This window comes from Cornus florida, unplaced genomic scaffold (assembly GCF_030987335.1).
Source record: "Cornus florida cultivar Cherokee Brave unplaced genomic scaffold, ASM3098733v1 CherokeeBrave_3.0.0_Hap2_Chr05, whole genome shotgun sequence".
Taxonomy (NCBI): domain Eukaryota; kingdom Viridiplantae; phylum Streptophyta; class Magnoliopsida; order Cornales; family Cornaceae; genus Cornus; species Cornus florida.
The window spans coordinates 44,481,561-44,505,725 of NW_026775575.1; the positions used below are offsets into that span (position 1 = coordinate 44,481,561).

At 37.9% G+C, this 24,165-nt stretch overlaps 1 long non-coding RNA gene across 2 annotated transcripts; it reads right to left on the minus strand.

Annotated features, from left to right (window-relative positions):
- Positions 1-14,727: 14,727 nt before the first annotated feature.
- Positions 14,728-23,219, minus strand: LOC132306386 (uncharacterized). 2 transcript variants are annotated; one of them, XR_009481951.1, is made up of 4 exons: positions 22,838-23,219; positions 21,821-21,868; positions 15,639-15,686; positions 14,728-15,250 (listed from the first exon to the last, which is right to left on the minus strand). It is a non-coding gene; the product is annotated as an uncharacterized LOC132306386 (long non-coding RNA). The 2 variants fall into 2 exon arrangements; XR_009481952.1 differs by lacking the exons at positions 14,728-15,250; positions 15,639-15,686 and adding an exon at positions 21,035-21,169 and having other exon boundaries at positions 22,838-23,217.
- Positions 23,220-24,165: the final 946 nt, after the last annotated feature.

The window sequence follows — 24,165 nt, forward strand, 5'->3', positions numbered from 1 at the left end:
CCTTGGTAAGGCTCGAGCATTAAGGTACAAGGCCCAAGCATTTGGGCCTTGTTGACTTTTTTTTTTCTCTTCTTTGTTGTGATGCTCGAGCCTCAACACTTGGGCTCGAGCCTCAACATTTGGGCTCGAGCTCTAAGGATTGAATTTCTTCAAACTTCATCATTTAAGCTCTCGGCTTGCTCTGAATGATCAACAATGACTCTATAAGCTTCGATATCGTCATAAAGTCTCGGTTTTAATCATTTATTTGGAAAAGTACCTACAAACATGCATTAAACATAAATTAGTCTAATTATGGATAGAAGTATCACTTTAGGCCTTAACATATACGTATTTAGGGGTCAAATATGCATATATTTAGTGCTCATCAGGTACTACCTGAGTAGGACTCACCCACTTGTTATCTGAGATGGGGTAGATTATTCCCGCATCTAGCAACTTCACAACTTCCTCTAACACCACCTCCTTCATATTAGGAATTAATCTTCTTTGGAGTTCCCGAGATGTTCGGGAATCCTTCTCCAAATGAATCTGATGCATACAAATTGTGGTGCTAATCCCTTTGAAATCAGCCACACTCCACCCAATAGCCTTTTTATTTTGTTCAAGAACTTTTAAGACACCACTTTCTTGGGAACTTGTAAGACTGGAAGCAACAATCACCAGACGGGTATCATTTAAACCCAAGAAAGCATACTTAAGCTTGGTCGAAAGTGGCTTAAGCTCAAGCTTAGGTGGAGATTCTAACGAAGGAATAGGTGGAGTACTAGAAAGTGGAGGAAGGGGCTCAAGTCTAGATTTCCATGGAGGAAAATCTGTGATAGGAGTGGAATTGAGCAAAACATCGACTTCAGCATTTGAAGATTTGATATCGAAGTCTTCATAATTGAAGTGATTTAGACAAGCTTCTAAAAGATCCTTGGATAAAATAGTTGGGAGTGATTCCTCAACCAACTCATAAATAACATCAAGGAGGAAGCATTTACTATCATCGTGGGGATGATGAATAACATTGAATATGTTTAGGTTGACTTTCATATTCCCAAAAGATAAATCCATGGCTCCAGTCCTACAGGTAATGCAAGCATTCGCTGTGGCTAGAAATTGACGTCGAAGAATAACAGGAGTACACTTTTTAGCATCGTGGATCGGTTCTGTATCAAGAACTAAGAAATCGACCAGAAAGAAGAACTTGTCCACTTTTATGAGTACATCTTCAACAATACCTCGTGGTTGTCTGACAGAATGGCTAATAAGCTATAAAACAACCTACGTAGGTTTTAACTCACCCAAACCTAACTTCTCGTAAACCGAGTAAGGAATAAGATTAACACTTGCTCCAAGGTCAAGAAATGCTCGCTTTATCACATTGTTTCCAATGATGCAAGAAATTATAGGGGCACTAGGATCTTTAACCTTAAGAGGAGTGTTATACTTAAGAATAGCACTGACTTGCTTGGTGAGACAAATTTTCTTAGGAACTTGGCTTTTGGATTTTCTTTTTAGAGTGCATAAGTCCTTTAAAAATTTAGAGTATACTGGAATTTGCTTTATAGCATCGAGCAGAGGAAGATTAATTTTGACCTATTTAAAGACCTCCATCATATCTTGAATTTTCTCCCCTTGTTTACCCAAGTGGGAGGGTTCCTTGGACATTTAGGATAAGGCGCTCTTGGCTCATAAGTTGTCTCAGGAATAGGAGCTGATGAAGAAGTGACTCCACCTTCTACTCCTATGGTGGATTGTGGAGTAGTACTTGAGGAAACATCTTTGAGATGTGGATTATGAATGATAGGAACAATGGGAACCCTAAGCCTTTCTTTCTCTTCCTATCCTTTTTCAACTTGATTGTCAACCACTCTACGACTCCTCAATGTAGTAATAGCCTGAACTTGCTCATAATGAATACCTAAGGAATTGGTTTCATCAATCATGTAAGTCTGCCTTTCAGGTTTGTTATTGGCTGACTAGGCAGCTTTCCATCCTCTATTCGAGATAGAGTACTCGTTATCTGCCCAACTTGTGCCTCTAGCTTTGCTATGACTTATGAATGAGAATTAAGAAGTTCGGTATTGGCTTTAAGATCAGCATGAGCAATGAGTACTTGATCCTCAAAAGCAGAATTTCTAGGAGGAGGTGAAAGATTAGGAGCTTAAGTAGGTTGATTCCTAAACTGAGGTGGACGATAGGTACCAGATTTGTTGAAAGAATTATTTGTGGCATAGGATTGGATGAATTTTGATACTGTCCCCGAGATTGAGGAACAGTAGTTCCTTGGCTTTGATTACGCAATGACAGATTTGGATGATCTTTCCAGCTAGAATTATATGTAGAAGCATATGGATTGTATGCTGGTCTAGAGAATGCATCATTCACTTGCTTCTATGGGATCTCAGATAATTATCCCATCATAGGGCAAGAGTCAGTAAAATGGGAAGGATTAACACAGATTAAACAAACTTTCTTTGGCAAGGCAGTTTATGGATTAACAACAGGAGCAAAGCCAGGTGATAGAATTTGATTGAACCTACGGTTCAAAGCTTCTATTTGAGTAGCTAACTCACTAGATTTGTCTATCTTAAAGACTTTTTTAACTTTATGCATTCTAGGTGATGACCTAGACCAAGAGGAAAACGCATGTTGCATTGAATTTTCACTTAGGACTTCAAACAGTTCTTAAGCGTTAGCTAGACTCTTGTGCAAAAAACTCCATTACTAGAAGCATCAACCATGTTTCTATAAGAATCTGAGAGACTATCATGAAAAATACGTATTAAGTGCCATTGAGCAATATCATGGTGTTGACACTTTCTTAGAATATCACTATATCTTTTCTAGGCATTATGGAACTGTTCTCCCGGGATTTGGGAAAATGCCATGATTTCCCTTCTCATTTAACAGGTTTTACCTACTGTGTAGTACTTTTTCAAGAACTTTTGTTACAACATCTCCCATGTAGATATAAAATTTGGAGGAAGGGAATGCAACCAAGTTCTTGCTTTGTCCTTGAGAGAAAATTAGAAAAGTTGCATCCTGAATGAATCATTGGTAAGAGTGGTCAACTTAGTAGTTGAACACAATTCCAAAAATACATCCAAGTGCGTATAAGGATCCTCTGTTGCATACCCATGGAAAGTAGGAAGCATTTAGATCATAGCAGGCTTGATCTCAAAATAGGTTGCATTAGCATCCAAAAATACAAAGCACGAAAGAGAAGTGTATGTGGTAGGAATGAAATGGTCCCTCAATTGTGGTTATGGATGAATAGGTGGAATCTGTCTTCCATTACCATTGCCATTATTATTATCATTATTATTACCATTATCCGGTGCATCACGAATATCAACAATGTTATCAGAGGAACTTCCTATAGTATTCAAATGTTTTTTAAGTTTTCTTAATTGACTAAGAATCCTCTCTATTTCAGGATCATGCATTAAAGGTTTTGACCAAGTATGACGAGTTAACATGCATTCATTCCACTAATTCTAAACAGTGACAAAAATAAAATTTTCAAGTAAAAGAAAACAGTAAAAACTCACAGAAGGTTTAATAAACCGAAGCTTTTTATCCCTTAAGCGTCTTTGTCCTCACTACTAATTTCCTGTACCTGAAAAGAAAAAGACATAAAGTGAGATATCAGAAATTTTGAAGACTGGTAAACCAAAAATAACTAATTAAAAACTAAAATAAATACAAATATCCCCTGCAATAATGCCAAAAATTGTCGTGTGTAATTTTACCACTCACAATAGAACGATACCGTGAAAGATAGTTCTATGTAAAGAAGATGTCGAATCCATAGGGAGATAAGATTTATGTTCAGTTTTTACTTTAGTCCTAATGGTTTACAAGTAATTGGTTAAAAATTTGCTTGGTTGTCACGATTAAAAATAAACTAAAATTAAAACGAAATTAAATTAAGTGATCATAGAGAGAAATCTTAGGGCTTTGACTTCACCACAATCATTATACTGTAGTTAATTGCATCAACTCTAGGAATTTAACAAATTATGTTTTTAAATGTATTGAACTCAATAACATTCGTTCAATTCGTGTTTTAAAGAAAGATATTTTATAAAATTCAGTTAACTATAACCTATTTGCGGTTAGTATAGACTATCCACCTACCTACTTAACTATTCTAAATACTTTAACTACTTTGTAAATAATCCATCTTTCCTAAGCATAGACTATGAAAACATTCTTTTATAAAAAACATTAGAACACCATTATATGACCTCTATTCTCATGTCCGGCAGGGCTCTGCCAGATACCGTCCAATAAGATAGGTTAAGAATAGAAAATAAACAATTATATCTAAGACAATGTAATAATAGTTTGTAATCTATTTAAAGCATGAAAACCATTTGAGTTGTCTCAATTGCTCGTAGTCATATAATCAAAACATAATATACAATAAAATAATCCAAGAGTTAAGAACAATCAAACCATAATACTAGATTGGGTTACATTAGTGCCCTAAGAGAGGAATTAGCTACTCATGATGATGTTGGATGTCATCTGTGTTGGAGTTGTCTCCATCGCCACGGACGGCACTTCTCTTCTTAGGATCTTCACCTTCTAAGGTTTTGAAAACCCTAAAAGCCGCCACCACAGTATCAGCCTTCTAAATTAACACGAGAAAAAGGGACCTCTTCTATCGAGGCTTATGCCTCCATTTATAGAAGAAAATAAAGGCTTGGTGGGGTTTTAGGCTTTCTGGCCCATCTGGAATGAGTTACAACTTGAAAAGAGAGAAATCTCATAACTTAATCTGACATGTCATGGAATGCTCGAGTTGTAGGAACAAAGGATCAAGCTTTGAGGTTTAGGATCGAGCTTAAGGAACAAGGCACGAGCTTCTCTGGATTGATGCTCGAGCTCTAAGGGTTGGTGCTCGATCTTCACTTTGACACTTAGCCAAATTTCTTCAACTATTTTCCGAAGCATCTTTTTCTTCAACACTTAGAATATTCTTGGGGTTCATCTTTATTAACATTTCTCGATCCAAGCTTCATGAGCTCGAGCACTAGGTACCAAGCTTGATCTTTAGGTACTCAAGGCTCGAGCTTTGGGGAATGGTGCTCGATCCTTGGGGTGAGGCACGAGGCCCTGGGAGCTTGGTTTTCTAATAAATCAACTCTTCAAATTCTGACGCCTTGCGCTCGAGCTTAAGGGTCAAGGCTCAAGCCCCCTATGGTCAGGCTGGAGCATCTTTTGTTAAGGCTTGAACCTGAAGGTGCAAGGCTCGAGCTTCAGTGCCTTGTTGACTTTTCTTCTTTGACTTGTAAGGCTCGAGCCTCAAGACTTGGGCTCGAGCTTTGGATCTTGAATTCCTCCAAACTTCACCAGTTAAGCTCTTGGCTTACTCTGAATGACCGGCAATGACTCTGTAAGCTTTGATATCAGTCTTTTCATTATAATATCCTGGTTTTAACTGTTTCTCTGAGGAAGTACCTATAAACACACATTAAACATAAATCAGTCTAACAATGGATAAACGTATCACTTTAGGCCTTAACATATATATATATATTTAGGGGCTCGACTATGCAAATATTCAATGCTCATTAGGGGTTCCATAGGACCCAAATCATGCCCAATTGAGAAAACTGGTAGTTATGTGCAATAGCCCTATCCACCACATCAATGTTGATTGACTGAATTTTAGTCTCAATGATGGCAACAATTAATGTCCACCCTCTGATCACGAAGAAGTTTCTTAACTTTAGCTTGCTTCAAGGATCATCCAGAGCCCTTATATTCCAGATGGCTATTGATACCATTTGATGGTATTAAAGAAGCTGCCACTAAGGAGAAGGCAACCTTTCAGAGGGCCAGCAGGTTTTTTGATTGGAATTTTTTTTCTTTCCTTTGCCCTTATTGCCACTCTTACATTTGACCTTGTTAAGGTCTACTGGTAAGCTTGTGGATGATTCAATTTTAGAGAATGAACTTTCAGGTTAAACTGTGTGGAGGTGTTGAGCTATAATTGTGCAGTTAAGCTTGGTTGGAGAGGTATGTTGATCGGTCTTTGTTGACTATCACAATTTATAATAATCAACCATTTGTAATAGCATAAATCATTGTAAAATAGGGATATTGGATGGGTAAGTCGAACCACTGGGATTGCTAGTTTATGGCAACCAAGATTACAAAATTACTTTTAGTTTGATGAAAGAGGTGAAAAGTTTTTGTTTGGTTTGTCACTTGGTGACTTTGAATTAAAGATTGTATAAAACCATAAATTGCAAGAAATTAGGAGGAAAGAAATTTAGGTAGAGAGGACTAAGGAAGTGAATCCACTACCTACCCTATAAACATGCTAAATTATGATTACTTGGGGAGACAAGATAGATATGTGACCATGGAATGCAACAACACAAAATTGCTACATTACCTTCAAGAAATTTATGAAATCAGTAGGCAAGAATAACCTATCAAAGTTATACATTCTTAAATTACCTAAACTAGGGTGTAGCCTTAGACATGCTTACTAAGCTAGAGATTATCAAACCTTCAATCAAATGATAAGAGCCCATGAAGTTAAAAACCAAGTATAGTCCATTAAAGGAAGGCCCTAAGCTATGGACTATCAAATTTCCTAAACAACATGCCATTAAACCATTCTACAATCTCATTTCCATTGTAAGTATGAAAATGCAAGCCATATGATCATGAGAGAAAACAATCTAAGATAAGATAATAAACTCAAAATATCATTTATAAACATTAATATCCATTACAACATGTGTATAGCTCTAGATTATGGAAAGGCCAAATATATATATCATTCCCCTAAAATAAACCAAAACTAAGGCATGGTTACAAGAGAGGGCTTCATTACCTCCCTAGAAAGGGAGTTAGTTACCCATTGGAGCAAAGGAGGAAGGATAAGAGATCATCATCCCCACCATTTTCGCACCTCAAGGCCACAAGACACACAAACCCTCTTGAACCCAATATTTCTCTCTCTAAAACCTTACAAAATGATATATATCCTTATACATGATACAAGCCACCAAATATATCCTAAAAATCTTATCTATCTCCCCCAATTCATGGCTCAAAAATCCTTAGAAGGAAGCCTAGCCATTCATTCAGTCAAAGGGGATAACTTTGAGCAAAATCATGGAGTGGGTGAGCAGATATCTGCAAATTAGCAGGCGCCCGCAGTGCTGGGTAGGCGCTGGCGCTATGACGAAGCTACTGCCAAAATTGGTGGGTGCTTGTGGCTTCACGAGACCAATGCCCCTTTTGGTAGGGGCCCACAGCTTTCTTACGGGCGCCTACAGGTTGTCCTCAATTCTGCGTACCTTTGGTAAAAAGGCTATAACTCTCTACTCTAAACTCCAAAAGATAAACTGTTTGATGATTTGGAAAGCTAACTCAAAGATCTAAGTACATTATGTTTTAATGGGAGTCCAATTCTCAAGTATGGTGGGTCGAAATGAAGAACAAAGTCAAACTTCACTGCTGCTAGGTTGCTTTTGGTAAAAAGGCCATAACTCTCTGCTCCGAACTCCAAATTTAGAACCGTTTGATGATTTCGAAAGCTAACTCAAAGATATAAGTATGTAATGTTTTAATGGGAGTCTAATTCTCAAGTATGGTGGGTGAAAAATAAAGAACAAAGTCAAACTTCATTACTACCAAGCTGCTTTTGGCTCAGTCCGTTGACATGCTGGTTGCAGCTAGCGCTTTTTGCAGGGATAACTAGGAGTTTAATGGGACACTGGCTTGGGTACAAATGAAGGTTCCCGACAACAGCATGCTTTGATTCTTTACAAACTCAATAAAGCCGCACTTTTAACTATCTTTGGGGAACCAACCTGAAAGTAAACAAAAGCACGTAAATGAAGCTAGTATGTACAATATGATCAACTAATAGACTTAACTAATGCAAATAAGGGAGCTTGAATATGTAATATTCAGCGCTTATCACACCCCGAAACTTACATTTTGCTAGTCCCATAGCAAAACCAAAATGAAGACACTTAATGAAATGACAACAAATCTCCTCTTTCGTGGGAGTGATGGTTGCATTTAGCATATGCAACAAGCCTTTTAAAACCCCTAGGCATTCCTAGAGGATGAGTGAAGTCTCGTGAGGGTTTAACAGAAATGTTACCCACAAACATCAAACATGGTGCATGAAGATGCACAAAGCTCATTTGATAACCTGGAACATAGAGAACATTGGAGATGGAATCATTATAAAGACTACCTTGTGTATATGAAGCCTTGATATAACACAATGGCTAAACACATTTAAATTCTCATGCATCAACATCATAGTCTATATAAATACTTCAATTGTCATCTCTTTAATAGAAATCAACTCTGACTTCAATGAAAGTGAACCAGATTCCCAATATGTGACTTTTTCCTTCTTTTTCCAATTTCAAAACACAAGCTTCAAATCATTAAATTTCCCTTTAAATAAGGTCTCTAAGGTATAAATTAATTCAGTTCACAACTTTTGTTACTCTTTATATATATATATATGATACATATTATGGTCGTGCAATGCCAAAGTCCCTTAAGCTTTCTAACCGACCCATGTAGCAAGTTTTAGGCCAACAACTCCTAAACCGGACGGCTTTAGGGTGCTAAGTGTAAAAACACTCCAAGGGTTTAATAGCTTGAGTTGGCAAGGCTACGAACTCCAACGAACCATATTTATTTATTTATATTTTTGTGAGTGACCTTACAATGCCTAAGTCCCTTAAGCGTTCTAACTAACCCATGTAACAAGTGTCAGGCCAGCAACTCCCAAACTGGACTGCTTTAGGGTGCTAAGTATAAGGACATTCCAAAGGCTTAATAACTCGAGTTAGCAAGGCTACGAACTTAAACTAGTCATTATCTTCTTCTTCTTCTTCTCTTTTTTTATTTATATTTAATTATTTATTTTTTATTCAATGCCAAAGATATTTTTTATTTAATACACAAAGTATTAAATATATGGTTCAATCTCCAACAAGTTCCAAGATTACAGAATCATTGCTTCCCAAAAACATTATTTATTATTATTTTTTTAGTGAAATACATGAGCAATTAGCACATGCAATGCAAAAAAAAAAAAAAGCATACCGAAAATATACCCCAAAACTTGAATGTCACATTATCATCAATGTGTGAAGACAAGTAAATCAAAATAAGAGCAAAGAGGGTAAAAGAACAATAATACCAAGTGGAGTGACGAAGGTAAAGGGTGCCAGCTATGTGAATGAGCAAATGTTTCCCCCAAACTTGGACATAAAGATGTATCAAAACACAACTAATATACACACAAAACACAAATCCGCACACATAAAAAGAAATTCAGCCACAAGTTTAAAACGGATAACAAAATAATGCCAGAAGTGGTGCCATTTAGAGAGATGAAGTTGGTTTAGGCAATTCGTCGAACACCTGGTGTGCAAGACAAAAAGAAGAGGGCCAATGGATGATTAGAGATGAGAAATCCGGAATCCCAAAATTTTTGGCCCTGCAAATGCAATACACAACCCCAAATAAATACTACACCTCCACATAATCAATCCCATCCTCCATTAAGTTGAAAATTGAAAGAAAGAGAGAAAGTAGAAGAAGCTTAACCAAAAATGGAGAACAAAAGGGCCCCTTTTCTCTTGTAGTGAAATGGAGATGGATGAGAGAATGATGGAGATGGAAGGATGCTGGAGATGAGGGTTTATGATGGAAATAGGGTTAGGAGGGAGAAAAGGAGATGGAAGAAGAGGAAGAAGGAGAAAGAGAGAGGTTGGGTCGAAGGAGAGAGAGGAGGGAGAGTTATACATTTGAAATGGGCCTAGATTGGGGCCTTTTAGTGGGGCTGCGAAGCATGGCGGGGGCCCGCGGAGTGTGAAGAGGTTCCCCGTTGCATGGATGAAGGAACAGGGCGGGGGCCCATGAGACACAGCGGGGCCCGCAGAATTTTAGACTCTATGCCTGTTTTGGCAGGCTCCCGCAAGGATTTGGCGGGCGCCCACAAAGCTCCTGGGCATAAACCTCCCTCTTGAAGTGATTTTCATTTTTGGCCTAATGGAAGCCGGGCCGGGGTTGAAAAATTTTCAAATTTGAAATTTAAGCTTTTATGGACCCTAGACACCGTGGATAACCCCCGGAACGAGAATCGGAGCTCAATTGCGAAAGTGATATTTTAGAGGCCCAAATTTCCAGTGATTTTTGGATTTTTTGAGAAAATTACCGAAATGACCTTGAAAAATTCTGAAAATGGTACCAAGACCTTAAAATGACTAAGAAAATCGAATGTGACTTTTGAAACGCAATTCGAGACAATTCTAGGGAAAGTCACATTTTGGCTATACTTAACTAATTTCCAGAAAATTCGTGGCTAAGGCAACTTGGAAGAGGGAAGCTTGGAAGTTGAAAGAATTGCTTCCCAAGAGTGCTAAATTTAATATCGATAGCTAGACGTACCGAGATCGGGATCCATCGGGGAGATGGTCCCTTAACGTTCCTTTTTCAACTTTCCTCCTTCATATGGTCTCAAACTTGGATCAATGAATGGTGAGGGATATTGATCCTTCCGAAGAGAAACAAGTTTGGCCTTAGAGGATTTGAGTATCTCTTGTAATCTCATTTTTTTCATTTCCAGATTTAAGCAACAGTGTTGCTTGTTCGAGATTATGGAGTCTCTTTCAATGTTATTGTCTTGAATAACAACGGGTGGATCATGACCTTTCATATTTGCAATCTCCAACTCACATACCTCCTTATACTCAAATGGTTCATTCTCAGGTTGAGTAGCTTTGACAATGATTATAGATTGGGCCGGAATGACAGGAAGAATTTCCAGCAAACTATCAACATTCTCCTTACCCTTATCTGGTGGTTCACTATCAAAATGTTGAGGTAACTTTGGTGAAGAAAGGGAAGGAGATGGAAAATCCCAAGACATAGATGGATTCGGTGCTTCCCATGAAGGAGAGGGAAAGTGTGATGGAATATTAAGCAAAGAGTTGACTTCTCGAATGGATTTCTCCACATTAAAATCCTCAAAATCAAAGTGGACTAAGCAAGCTTGTAGGTGATCCTCCATTAAAGGAGGTGGGATTGGATTTTGAATGAGTTCATCAGCAATAGTGACTGCAAAATACTCACTGTCATCCGTAGGAAGTTGCACAGCATTGAAGATATTGAGCTTAACATTCATATTCCCAAAAGAGATATCTATCAATTCTGTCCTATAGTTAATGGAAGCATTAGCTGTAGCTAGGAAGGGGCGTCCGAGAATTATGGGAATGTGTTTTCTTGGGTCATGGACTGGTTCCGTATCAAGAACTACGAAGTCTACTGGGAAGTGTAACCTATCCACCCTTATGATAACCTCTTCAATGATTCCCCGTGGTTGCTTAATAGATCTATCAGTAAGTTGCAACACTATCGGAGTTGGTTTAAGATCACCCAACCCAAGTTGTAAGTAAACTGAATATGGAATCAAGTTCACACTAGCTCCTAAGTCAAGGAGGGCACTCTCTATCTTGTGGTCACCAATGACACACGAGATTATTGGGGCGCCCGGATCCTTATACTTTGGAGGAGTGCTGTACTGATTGATTGCACTCACATTTTTAGTTAGTCTTACCTTCTTTGGTAAATGATTCTTGGAAGTGCATTTTTTAGTACACAAATCCTTGAGAAATTTTGCATAGGGAGGGATTTGCTTGATAGCATCCAAGAGCGGAAGGTTAATCTTTACTTGCCTAAAGACCTCCCACATGTCCTGAGTTTTACAACTTTTGTTTCCAAAATGTGTCAACTCCTGGAGACGTTGAGGAAACAGAGCCTTAGTCTCATAAGAAGTCTCCACATTTGGGGTCACAAGCTTGGAATTTTCAGTGCTAGACTTTGGATTTTCAAGAGTGAAATTTGGATTAGATGAGCTAGGATTTGGATTCTTGGGAGGAAGAAGTTGTTCATCTTTTTCTCCATCAACCTTATTGTCCACAATTCGAGCACTCCAAAGGGTGGTGATTGCTTGAACTTGTTCATGAGTAGTCCCACTCGGAGGAGGGGCTTCGTCAATCACATGCATACTTCTAGGATTCTCAAATGGTCGAGCAGGAAGTTTTCCCTTTTCACTTTCAAGAAGTTGGTTCACTAAATTAGCTATTTGTTCTATTTGATTCTCAAGTTTAGCTAGTGACTGGGTATGTGAATGAACCATTTGGAGAGTGGGCTGCAATGATGTCAAGATTTGCTTGTTAAATTCCAAAATTTGCTTGTTAAAGGATTCCATCATTTGCTTGTTTGTTGCCAAAATCTCATCAGTTGGAAATATAGGAGGTGGAGTATAAGCATTTGAATTATAGGGTGGATGGTAACTTGAAGAAGCCTGAAATTGCCTATTTTGAAACTGAGAAGAGGGCTGATTTTGATGCCCTTGATTTTGAAAATTCAAATTTTGTGGGGCGGGTTGCCTCCACGAAAATTTCGGATGATCTCTCCATCCCGGATTGTAGGTATTGGAGTGAGGATTATTTCCGGGCCTGGAAAACATAGCATTTGCTTGCTCTTGGTTGCTATTAGGAAATTGGTCCGGTGTGGGGTAATCTTCCAAGAGATGAAAAGGGCTAGTGCATGATGCACACACCGCACTTGCCAAATTTTGAGACAAGGAAGGAGAGAGATGTGGTGCCATTAATTGATAGAATTTGTGAGCTATGGCATCCACTTAAGAAGATTCTTCCCTCAGTGTCTTTGGTTGACATAAATTGGTGTTCTTTGTATTAGTTGAGGTTGGAGCACTACGAGAATTATGTTGCAATGAGTTTTCACTCAAATTCTCGAGTAAGGTCCAAGTCTCATCCGCATTCTTAGACATGAACATCCCTCCACATGATGAGTCAACCATGAATCTATGGGGGTCGGTTAAACTAGCATAGAAAGCTTGCACCAATTGTCATTTTGGAAATAGGTGGTGCGGACATTTCCTAAGGAGGTCTTGAAGTCTTTCCCAAGTCTCATGGAGTTATTCCCCATCGATTTGTGCAAAGCTAAGAATATAACTCCTCATTTGGTTGGTTTTACTCACAGGATAGTATTTTTTTAAGAATTCTTGTTGCAATTGAGCCCATGTAGTGATGGAGTTTGGAGCAAGGGAGTTCAACAAATATTTCGCCCTATCTTTTAAGGCGAATGGGAAGAGATGCAAATGGAGAGCATTTTCAGGGAAGCCCCTAAGCTTGATGGTAGAACATATTTCAAGGAATTCATCCAGATGCTTATAGGGGTCTTCATTTTCAAAGCCATGAAAGGATATAAGCATTTTAATTGTGCTAGATTTGATCTCATATTGGGCTATCTCGATGTTTGGCATCATATGCAAGAAGGAGAGGTATAAGTTATAGGGATGAAATGGTCCCTAAGAGTCATAGGAACTACATTTGGAATTTCAGCCCTATCATTATTGATTCCCTCATTCCCAACATTTTCTTCATTACCAGCCATTGTATTAAATTCAAGTTCAATTCCTCTTATGTTTATAGATTCCTTAAGGTTTCTTCTAAGAGTTCTTTCAAGCGAATTTATGTAAATGGGAGATTCAAGAGTTGGTAAAGACAATAACCTATGGCCAAACATCAACAACACACTTCACAACAAGCACAACAATTCTTCACCGTAACCTCCACATACGATGTTCCCGTTCTCCTCAATTATCAACAAGACAGAAAAGAAATGGCCACGACAAGGACCGATGCTTTGTAAAACGGTAAACAGATTAGCCTCGACAAGGGTTCCATAATTAAATATCTCTAATTTAACCACATGCAAGATATTCACAATTTTTGAAACTAGAACTTCCAAAACTTACCTGAAGTCCTCTAGACTTATAATATTTTTAGTTTTCCCTTGGCAAGCCTTCTGTCCCTAGAATCTCACAAGAAAACTTAGAACACATTGCCACCAAAACCAACAAGAAAATATTCACAAGACACAATATTCACAATTAAACCAAAGTTAATCTTTGAACCTCGGTTACAAAATCGTTTGCAATCCCTGGTAACGACGCCAAAAATTGATCGGTCTTTGTCGACTATCATAATTTATAATAATCAACCATTTGCAATAGCACAAATCATTGTAAAATAAGGGTATTGGATGGGTAAGTCGAACCACTGGGATTGCTAGTTTATGGCAACCAAGATTGTAAAATTACTTTTAGTTTGATGAAAGAGGTGAAGAGTTTTTGTTTGGTTTGTCACTTGGTGACTTTGAATTAAAGATTACATAAAACCATAAATTGTAAGAAATTAAGAGGACAAGGGAGGGTTTCATCATCTCCCTAGAAATGGAGTTAGTTATCCATAGAAGCAATGGAGGAAGGAGTTGTGATGGCACCTAGAGGGAAGCTTCAACCCAAAACTCTCAAGAACACCTCTTTTTCTCTCTAAAACCTTACAAATTGTGAGATGTCCCCCATTACATGATACAAGCCACCAAATATATCCTAAAAATCTTATCTATCTCCCCCAATTCGTGGCTCAGAAATCCCTAAAAGGAAGCCTAGCCATTCATTCAGTCAAAGGGGACAACTTTGAGCAAAATCATGGAGTGGGTGAGCAGATCTCTGTAAATTGGTGGGCGCTCGTGCTGTGACAAAGCTACTACCAAAATTGGCCGGCGCCCGCGGCTTCACGAGCCAGCTGCCCATTTTGGCAGGTGCCTGCAGCTTTCTTGCGGGCGCCCGCAGGTTGTCCTTAGCTCTACTCACCTTTGGTAAAAAGGCCATAACTCTCTGCTCCGAACTCCAAATGATGAACCGTTTGATGATTTAGAAAGCTAACTCAAAGTTCTAGGTATGTTATGTTTTAATGGGAGTCCAATTCTTAAGTGTGTTGTATGAAAATGAAAAACAAAGTCAAAACTTCACTGTTGCCAGGCTACTTTTGGTAAAAAAGCCATAACTCTATGTTATGAACTCTAAATAACAAACCGTTTGATGATTTGGAAAGCTAACTCAAAGATATAAGTATGTCATGTTTTAATAGGAGTGTTGCGGGTCAAAAATGAAGAACAAAGTCGAACTTCACTGCTGCCAGGCTGCTTTTGGCTCTGTCCGTTGACGCGTTGATCGCGGCTAATGCTTTTTCCAGGGATAACCAGGAGTTCAATGGAACACTGGCTTAGGCAAAAATGAAGGGTCTAGGCAACGGTGTGCTTTGATTCTTCACAAACTCAATAAAGCCGCACTTTTAACTATTTTTGGGGAACCAACCTGAAAGTAAACAAAACCACGCAAATGAAGCTAATATGCACAATATGATCAACTAATGAACTTAACTAATGCAAATAAGGGCGCTTGAATATGTAATATTTGGCGATTATCGCAAGTGTTGAATTTGTTCTAGAGGGTTCAGTGTTATCCAAAAGTGTAAGTTTGTAAGGGTTGAGGTCAATGGTGAAATTGTCATTGGGCTTGAAGTAGTGTCTATCGACCCAAACCAAAGGGTTTGAATTGCTAACCGAGTCCTTACCAGAACCCAATGTCAACTAAAGACACTACCGTCCTTTCCTATGTTAATACATAATATACGTGTCATCCAAGGGTTTATACAAAACAAATGAGATCAAAAATATAAAAGATGATAAAATAGTCCACTAACCCATTCAAACCTATGGAGGAACGTCGTCCACCACTTCCTTCCCATGACCTAAAAAATGTTAAAATCATGGGGTGAGAATAAAGCTTAGTAGGAAGCATCTAAGACATATCTCTTACGACCCCATGAATCCATACAATGAATAGGATACGAGAGAACAGGATCATATCTCGGGGAAAACAAGCAAAACAACGATAATATCAACAAATACACACGCAAGTCATCCAATCACCAAGTGTGCAAAGTATGTCAATGAAATGCCATGCCATGCAATGTCGCTCCTCATTTTTGAAACACTATCGTTTCATCTTCCAAACTATTAGCGTAATCCAACCCAGGGCACCTCTAAGGTGTCACAAAAGGAGGATTGGCTAACTATCCAAGACCATAAGGCACCTCCAAGGCGTCATATCCGGCCTAGTTAGCTAAACCACGCTAGGGTCTCTCCCTAGTCCCCTCTAGAACACACTAACACCACGGACCACTAGGCACCTCCTAGGCGTCCAGTTTTTGCAAACATTTTTCAAAAACTTTTGCCAAAAATAATTTTCATTTATTTTTAAAACAAACTTTTCCCTTTACTTTCCCAATGGCAATGCATGAATTATGCAATTTCTTCAATGTGATGAAAATATAGAAATGTCATACATATCATCCACATCATTTAAGCATGTTTAAAACATGAATTTCCACACAATATCGCATTCTCATATTTCTGAATCATGGCATTTTACATACTTTAAATTCCCAAATCCAACAATTAAATTCTAAACATTCCATCAATGTCATATTCGCATTTTGAGAAGAAATTCTAAACATTTATTTGTACAACTAATAATCCCAAATTTACATAGCAATTGGCAAACATTTTACATACAACTTGTTATTATTGGGCATGTTTTTCATCATAACAAATTAATTAAGTTCATAGGCTCCATTAACTCACCACACCACTTATCATCATGAACACAACTACATACAATCACCATATTTAAAATAAACAAAACTAAGCATGCTTATAACGAACTTTAGAAAGAAAATTTCACAAAGAATCAAAGAAATTGTGAATTAGAACACCCCTAACTCAATAAGAAGAAAATGCCCAGTTCAGCCCAAAAAATTTGAAATCGCAAGTGCTCCAAACTAAAAATTGCTCCGATTAATACAAAGTCCACAACGAGCTCTTCAAGTTTGCCTTAAGTGGCAAAGTCTAAATCCACTGTAAAAAAATAAATCATTGGAATATCAAATCTCCATGCTCTTGGCTCTGTGTCTCTGTCCTCAAAACTCTCTTTGTCTTTCATCAAAATTTTCTTTTACTGAATACTCACACCAAGGTCACAAAACAAATATTGATATATATAAAGGCCTCTACTGACACAAAATCTGATCTGCTCACCCAAAAGATAACACCACGTGCAAAAAGCCAAAGCCAAAGAAATTTTGGCCAAACAAATATCTAAGCCGTGGGTCCCACCATATCATTTCAATTTCTTTATTCCATTATCTCTTCATTTCGTCCACCTATTATAGCTCATTTTATTAAAAAAAAAAACATATATATATATGCACATACTTTTCAAATCCCATTAAATTATCATTCAAGTGGGAACCAACAAATCATCACCATCACTTTTCTCTTTTCAATTTCGCTGCTCCCTTCTTCATTCTCCAACAGACAAGATATATACATATATATATCATATGCATGCACAAAACTTAAATCCTTAAATATCTCTCTAATGGGCCCTATGAAAATAACATCACATTATAGACAAACAATCTTCTTCTTACTTTCAAATTTTCGGTAGCCACCAATACACCTTCAGCTGCTACATATATATATATATATAATATGTTACACATAAAAATCAAATCGTATCAAAACCCATTAAATATCTTAAGTGGGTAAATCTCCAGCTATGATTAAACAATTATTTATGACAACCAAAAATATAATGAAAAAAATTATGATCTAAAAAAAATCCGGGTTGTCATAATCTCCACCACTTAAGAAGAATTTTGTCCCGAAATTCAGATCCAACGGTTTCCGCATATCCGAAAACATCCAATCCCAAATTTTCCCTTAAAGGATACACAAAACCCCAGACAAAGAATCTCGTCCGTCGCACAATCAAGCTTAAACTCAAATCTACACATCCCTATCAGACCAAGCACTCGTTATCTACTGCATAGCTACACTATCGCATAATTGCACCAGCAACTACCAACCGCACTATACTACAATCATCATATTAAACAACTACAAGATGGCTTAATAACAAATCTCCCAATGACTACATAATCATGAGCCACCAAAACAATAAAACGTATTGTCCTGTACCCAGGACCTAAATCCTCAAAAAGAGATCTTCGATAATTAAATTCTCAAACCATAACCCTCTATAAGACACTTGGTCCTACCTAACACACATCGTCACTCAAGATAAATCATCTGAATTTATAAAATTCCATTATCTCAAATGAAGGTCTTTCCCAAACTAGATCCACACTATCATACTGACATAACACACAACACCTTACTCTCATATCGCTAACAAGTTGAAACAATCATTAACCTTTGACCTGACATCGTGCTAAAGAGGGATTGATTCAGGAAAAATGGTTGTCCAGGCCATTCTCATCATCGATCCGGTCTCAACACAATCATCGTTCCTGTCCTCAGGTCCAAACCTCAAACACAATCACATACAGTCCACAAAACAACCATGAGATCCACTCACTAATAATCCATCACTCTACATAATCCTTAACAACTATACAGTCACATATCTACTCTAAAAATCACAATTATGCCTCAATCATACAACTCATAAAGAGCTAAAAGCAACATAACATCAATTACCACAATCATCGACCAGCCTAAAAGCTTTCCAGTCCGCTTCTAACAACCAGTACTAGAAATGAACCCCATGATATCATTCAATCCAATTCTTGTCTCATTAAAATACTTCATAAGGCTATCTCATGCCTGAAATCTCGAAACCAGAGTAAATTACTATGATTACTCCTCAAAGGAATCATACACTCACATTTCAAATCATATAATCCTGAGACGATACCGACACTAGTCCTCAAAACACTGGTCAAATCAAACATCTATAAAAATATCTAAGTACATGACTCTCATCACATCACCTAACCATCCTCGAATTTACCATTCACAACACATCCCCTAGCCATCACCACTAGTACTAGACACTAGAAACATACAATCCTTATTTGACAACTCGTGTCTCATACGCCACTAGTCAAAACCACTTTTAGAATAAACACCATTAAAACCAAAGACTCCACCTCCCTTCGTGGGAGTAAGTCGACCCATACAACCAAACATTTATCGGTGAACTCTAACAGCGTAAGAAACCATCCATAGGTTTATCCATCCGCAGACACGCACAACTCCTAAATAGAGAACAAGACTTACAACAAACAACGTTTTTGTCAGGACTAGAACAAACGGAAAGGGTAACGAACCCCGCTCTCATAAGAGACTGATTACTTGTACCTAACTGCACCTGACACCCTGTCACATGCTGCTCACCAATCGTCCAACCGTAGACGTCTAATCTCATCCGAGATGAACTGAACTCCTTACATACAAGGAGAAGAGCCAACTGGATACCCATATAAACTACGAACCTAAATCTAGGTAATTTTTCCACTAACAGACCGTTGCACAATATTAACACCGGAACCTCGTATACGCTACACCGCGAAACTCATGCTAATCAAAACAAATCGGATTCATACCACCCATTCGTCGAGTACTAGGATATAGTTCACAACATGACCATCAGATAAGAGCGTCAATGCTCACAGTGCACTAATACTTGGAACGATCACAGTAAGTTGGACATCGCATCCCGTTCTACCTAGAATTAGTCACCCCCAAATGATAACCTCTATGCTATACAACGACACATGATCACCCATTCCATCTCTACCTTTTTAAGCGACACTCTTTCAAAGACCATGCACACAAGACCCGTGACCTTAGTCACAGCAACCCATTACTCATAAAAAAAAAAAAAAAGGTGCCTATCTAGCAACATCGTCCTGCAACATCGTCCTCACTAACTCTAAAAGACTAAACAGCCCACAATCAGCTAGACTGGTGCACAATCCCATCACCTACCTGACAACACACAACAAACAATTTATACTCCCTAATCCACCCTCGGATCATACCTTAAACCATTCTGCTCATCAATACTAAACATCACGTCATAACGCTTCCACTATCATTCTTGCCGAATGACAACTCAAACCTCTCATCGTACCAGATCACTAAGCCACAACCAAGCAATTCTTCCTTAAACATCCCTAAGATGACACCATCATAACAAAAGAATAAACATTACTCTCGATACCTCCCACAACAACCACTACTTGCCACCAGAAAAAAATCTCTATATAGCAATACCATGTCGACAAATCCCAATAACACTTAATTGGTCACTTCGACCATTCTTCCCAAGATAACCTACGTGCCTAAACAAGAAAACTTCACACTTTAGGCTAAACATCATCCATTCCCCTCTTCACCATTCCTCAGAATACCCTTGCCCCCAACAAAAGTCTAATGGGGCTACTAACTAAACCTACGGGATCACCCTCGTCCCAATCATTCCAATCGACAGTCCATTTCTTTGGATCCTCAAACAACCAACACTATCTCTTCCTACCCGAGACGTAGCATGAAATTCAACTCCAGTCCATAACTTTCAATTTCTAAAACACATTGCGCACGGTAACACAGTACTTACCCTCTATCACCTCATCCGTAGACGACCAAACATACCGATGACCACATATTACTTGACTTATTATGCAATCTTGCACTACACGGCTAAAACTTACCACTATACATCACCTCGAGACTCTCTCGATAATTGTGCCAATCTCTTGCCCTAAACATCAACCGAGCCATACAATCGACTCACCGAGAGTTAATTACCCGCAACACACTCCTGTAGGTCCCCTGAACAATCATAACCAACACGTTTCCTTAGACTGCACCAGAATACCCGAAATACACCTCTACAACCCGTAGACTACATTAATGACTCAAACAATCTCTATCACACCCACCACAAATTGGTTCGAAGAGAACCTTAGTACTTAATCATGACCCAAGTCGCAGACACTAACCTCTTAAGGTTATACTTTTCTCTAACGAAACCCTCTCTCGTGCACTTGGCCTCTACGTTTATAAGAACCCACACAATGATACATGAAACTCACACACAACATAGACACCATGCCATGAAATATGAACTCCTTCTAAAGTCGTGCTCTAAGAACCGCACAAATTGCAATAAGAAGATCGAAATGAATACACACCAAATAGCTCAATCCAAGAGCTAGAAGTCAACACTTGTAGTTCTATAAGAATTAGTACCCAACAACCCTGGAGTAACCGAGCTCCTTTCCTACTCAGATGAAAACTTACACAACCTTCAATGCCGTGACAAGTACTCTGCCATACTAGCAACCACCCCAATGCTCAACTGCATAAATATATAAGAATAAAGATATACACATATACAAAATAAATGAAACCCACAATACCATGTTCATTACTTGTCACTTAATCATAAAAGAAAATTGCACCAACCGTGCCTATTACTTGTCATCGTCATGTATCACATACTTTCCACTTTATCATATATAACATGCTTTCAAATACTTTCACATTTCATTTACTTAGTTGGTTCATACAATTATACCACATACATGGCCATGTAACACAAATTTTTGCATGTAAACACGTAAACATGTGAACACTTATCAAGAAAACATGCCCTTTTAAAACGATAAACACACAAGTATATAAAGCAAATAATCAGTTATACATGTTTTTCAAACAATTAAACACCTTAATACAGAAGCATATAAACATGCAATTCAACTTCCCACACAATCCTAGGTTGGCCTCTACCCTTCGTCCTAATGATATTCGAACCATCGCTCTGATACCATATTTGTAACGACTCGAACCCGAGGGTCCGAATCACTAACCGGGTCCTTACCCGAACCCAAGGTCAATTATGGAGACTACCAACCTTTCCTATGTTAATGCATAATATACGTGTCATCCCACGGTTTAAACAAAACAAGTAAGATCATAAATATAAAAGATGATAAAATAGTCCACTAACCCATTCAAACCTATGGAGGAATGTCGTCCGCCACTTCCTTCCCGTGACCTGAAAAATGTTAAAATGATGGGGTGAGCATAAAGCTCAGTAGAAAGCATCTAAGACACACCTTTTACGACACTGTGAATCCATACAACGAATAAGATATGAGAGAACGGGATCATATCTCGAGGAAAACAAGCAAAATAATGATAACACCAACAAATACACACGCAAGTCGTCCAATCACCAAGTGTGCAATGTATGTCAATGAAATGGCAAGCCATGCAATGTCGCTCCCCATTTCCGAAACACTACCGTTTCACCTTCCAAACCGTTAGCCTAATCCGACCCAAGGCACCTCCAAGGCATCACGAAAGGAGGATTGGCTAACCATCCACAACCATAAGGCACCTCCAAGGCGTCGTATCTGGCCTAGTTAGCTCAACCATGCTAGGGTCTCTCCTTAATCCCCTCTAGACTACACTAACACCACGGACCACCAGGCACCTCCTAGGCGTCCGATTTTCGTAAACACTTTTTAAAAAAATTTCCCAAAAATAATTTTCATTTGTTTTTAAAACAAACTTTTCCCTTTACTTTCCCAATGACAATGCATGAATTATGTAATTTCTTCAATGCCATGACAATATAAAAATGTCATAAATATCATCCACATCATTTAAGCGAGTTTAAAACATGAATTTCCACACAATTAAATTCTACACATTCCATCAACATCATATTCACATTTTGAGAAGAAATTCTAAACATTTATTTACACAACCTATAATCCCAAATTTACATAGCAATTCGTAAACATTTTACATATAACTTTTTATTATTGAGCATGCTTTTCATCACAACAAATTAATTATGTTCATAGGCTCAATTAACACACCACACCACTTATCATCATGAACACAACTAAATACAATCACCATATTTAAAATAACCAAAACTAAGCATGCTTATAGCCAACTTTAGAAAGGAAAATTCACAAAGAATTAAAGAAATTGTGAATTAGAACACCCCTACCTCAATGAGAAGAAAAATGCCCAATTCTGCCCAAAAAATTCGAAATCCCAAGTGCTCCAAACTGAAAATTACTCCGATCAATATAAAGTCCACGACGAGCTCTTCAATTTTGCCATATGTGGCAAAGTCTAAATCCACTGTAAAAAAAATAAATCACTAGAATATCAAATCTCCATCCTCTCGGCTCTATGTCTCTGTCCCCAAAACTCTCTTTGTCTTTCATCAAAATTTTCTCTTACCGAATACTCACACCAAGGTCATAAAACAAATACCGATATATAGAAAGGCCTCTACCGATACAAAATCTGAATCTGCTCACCCAAAAGATAACACCACATGCAAAAAGCCAAAGCCAAAGAATTTTTGGCCAAACAAATATCTAAGCCATGGGTCCCACTATATCATTACAATTTCTTTATTCCATTATCTCTTCAATTTCGTCCACCTGCTATTGCACCTTTTATTAGACAAAACATATATATATATATATATATCATATATATATATGCACATACTTTTCAAATCCCATTAAAATATCATTCAAGTAGGACCTATCAAATCATCACCATCACTTTTCTCTTTTCAATTTTGTTGCTCTCTTCTTCATTCTCCAATAGACGAGATATATACATATATATATATCATATGCTTGCACAAAACTTAAATCCTTAGATATCTCTCTAGTGAGCCCCATGAAAATAACATCACCAATAGACAAACAATCTCTTTCTTACCTTCTAATTTTCGGCAGCCACCAATACACCTTCAGCTGCTACATACATACATATATATATATATATATATAATATGTCACATATAAAAATCAGATCATATCAAAACCCATTAAATATCTTAAGTGGGTAAATCTTCAACCATAATTAAATAATTGATTATGACAGCCAAAAATATAATGAAAAAAATTATAATCTAAAAAAAATCTAGCTTGTCACATAGTGAGTGATCACATTTTGGCATGAGTGAAGGGGAATATTGGGTAAAGGTGGGAGAAAATTTGATTTAGGGGGTAGGGTTTGAGTGAACATGGTCACTTTCTTGGGGGTTATGGCTTGTTAATCCTTACTTGGAGAGGGATGTTTAGATTTGGAAGAGTGAAGCTGTTGATAAGAGTTATGACAAGTATGGCCAAAATTCATACAGGTATAACAAATTACAGGGCAGTTTATGTATTCCACATTGACATTAGGCATTTTTCCATTGCTCATGTGTAGTTTAAGAGTGGAAGGGAAGTCATCAGAGGTTTTGACATTGATACAAACTTTTGCAAACCTTGTTTTTTGCCTAGATTCAATGTAAGAATCAGCAAAGAG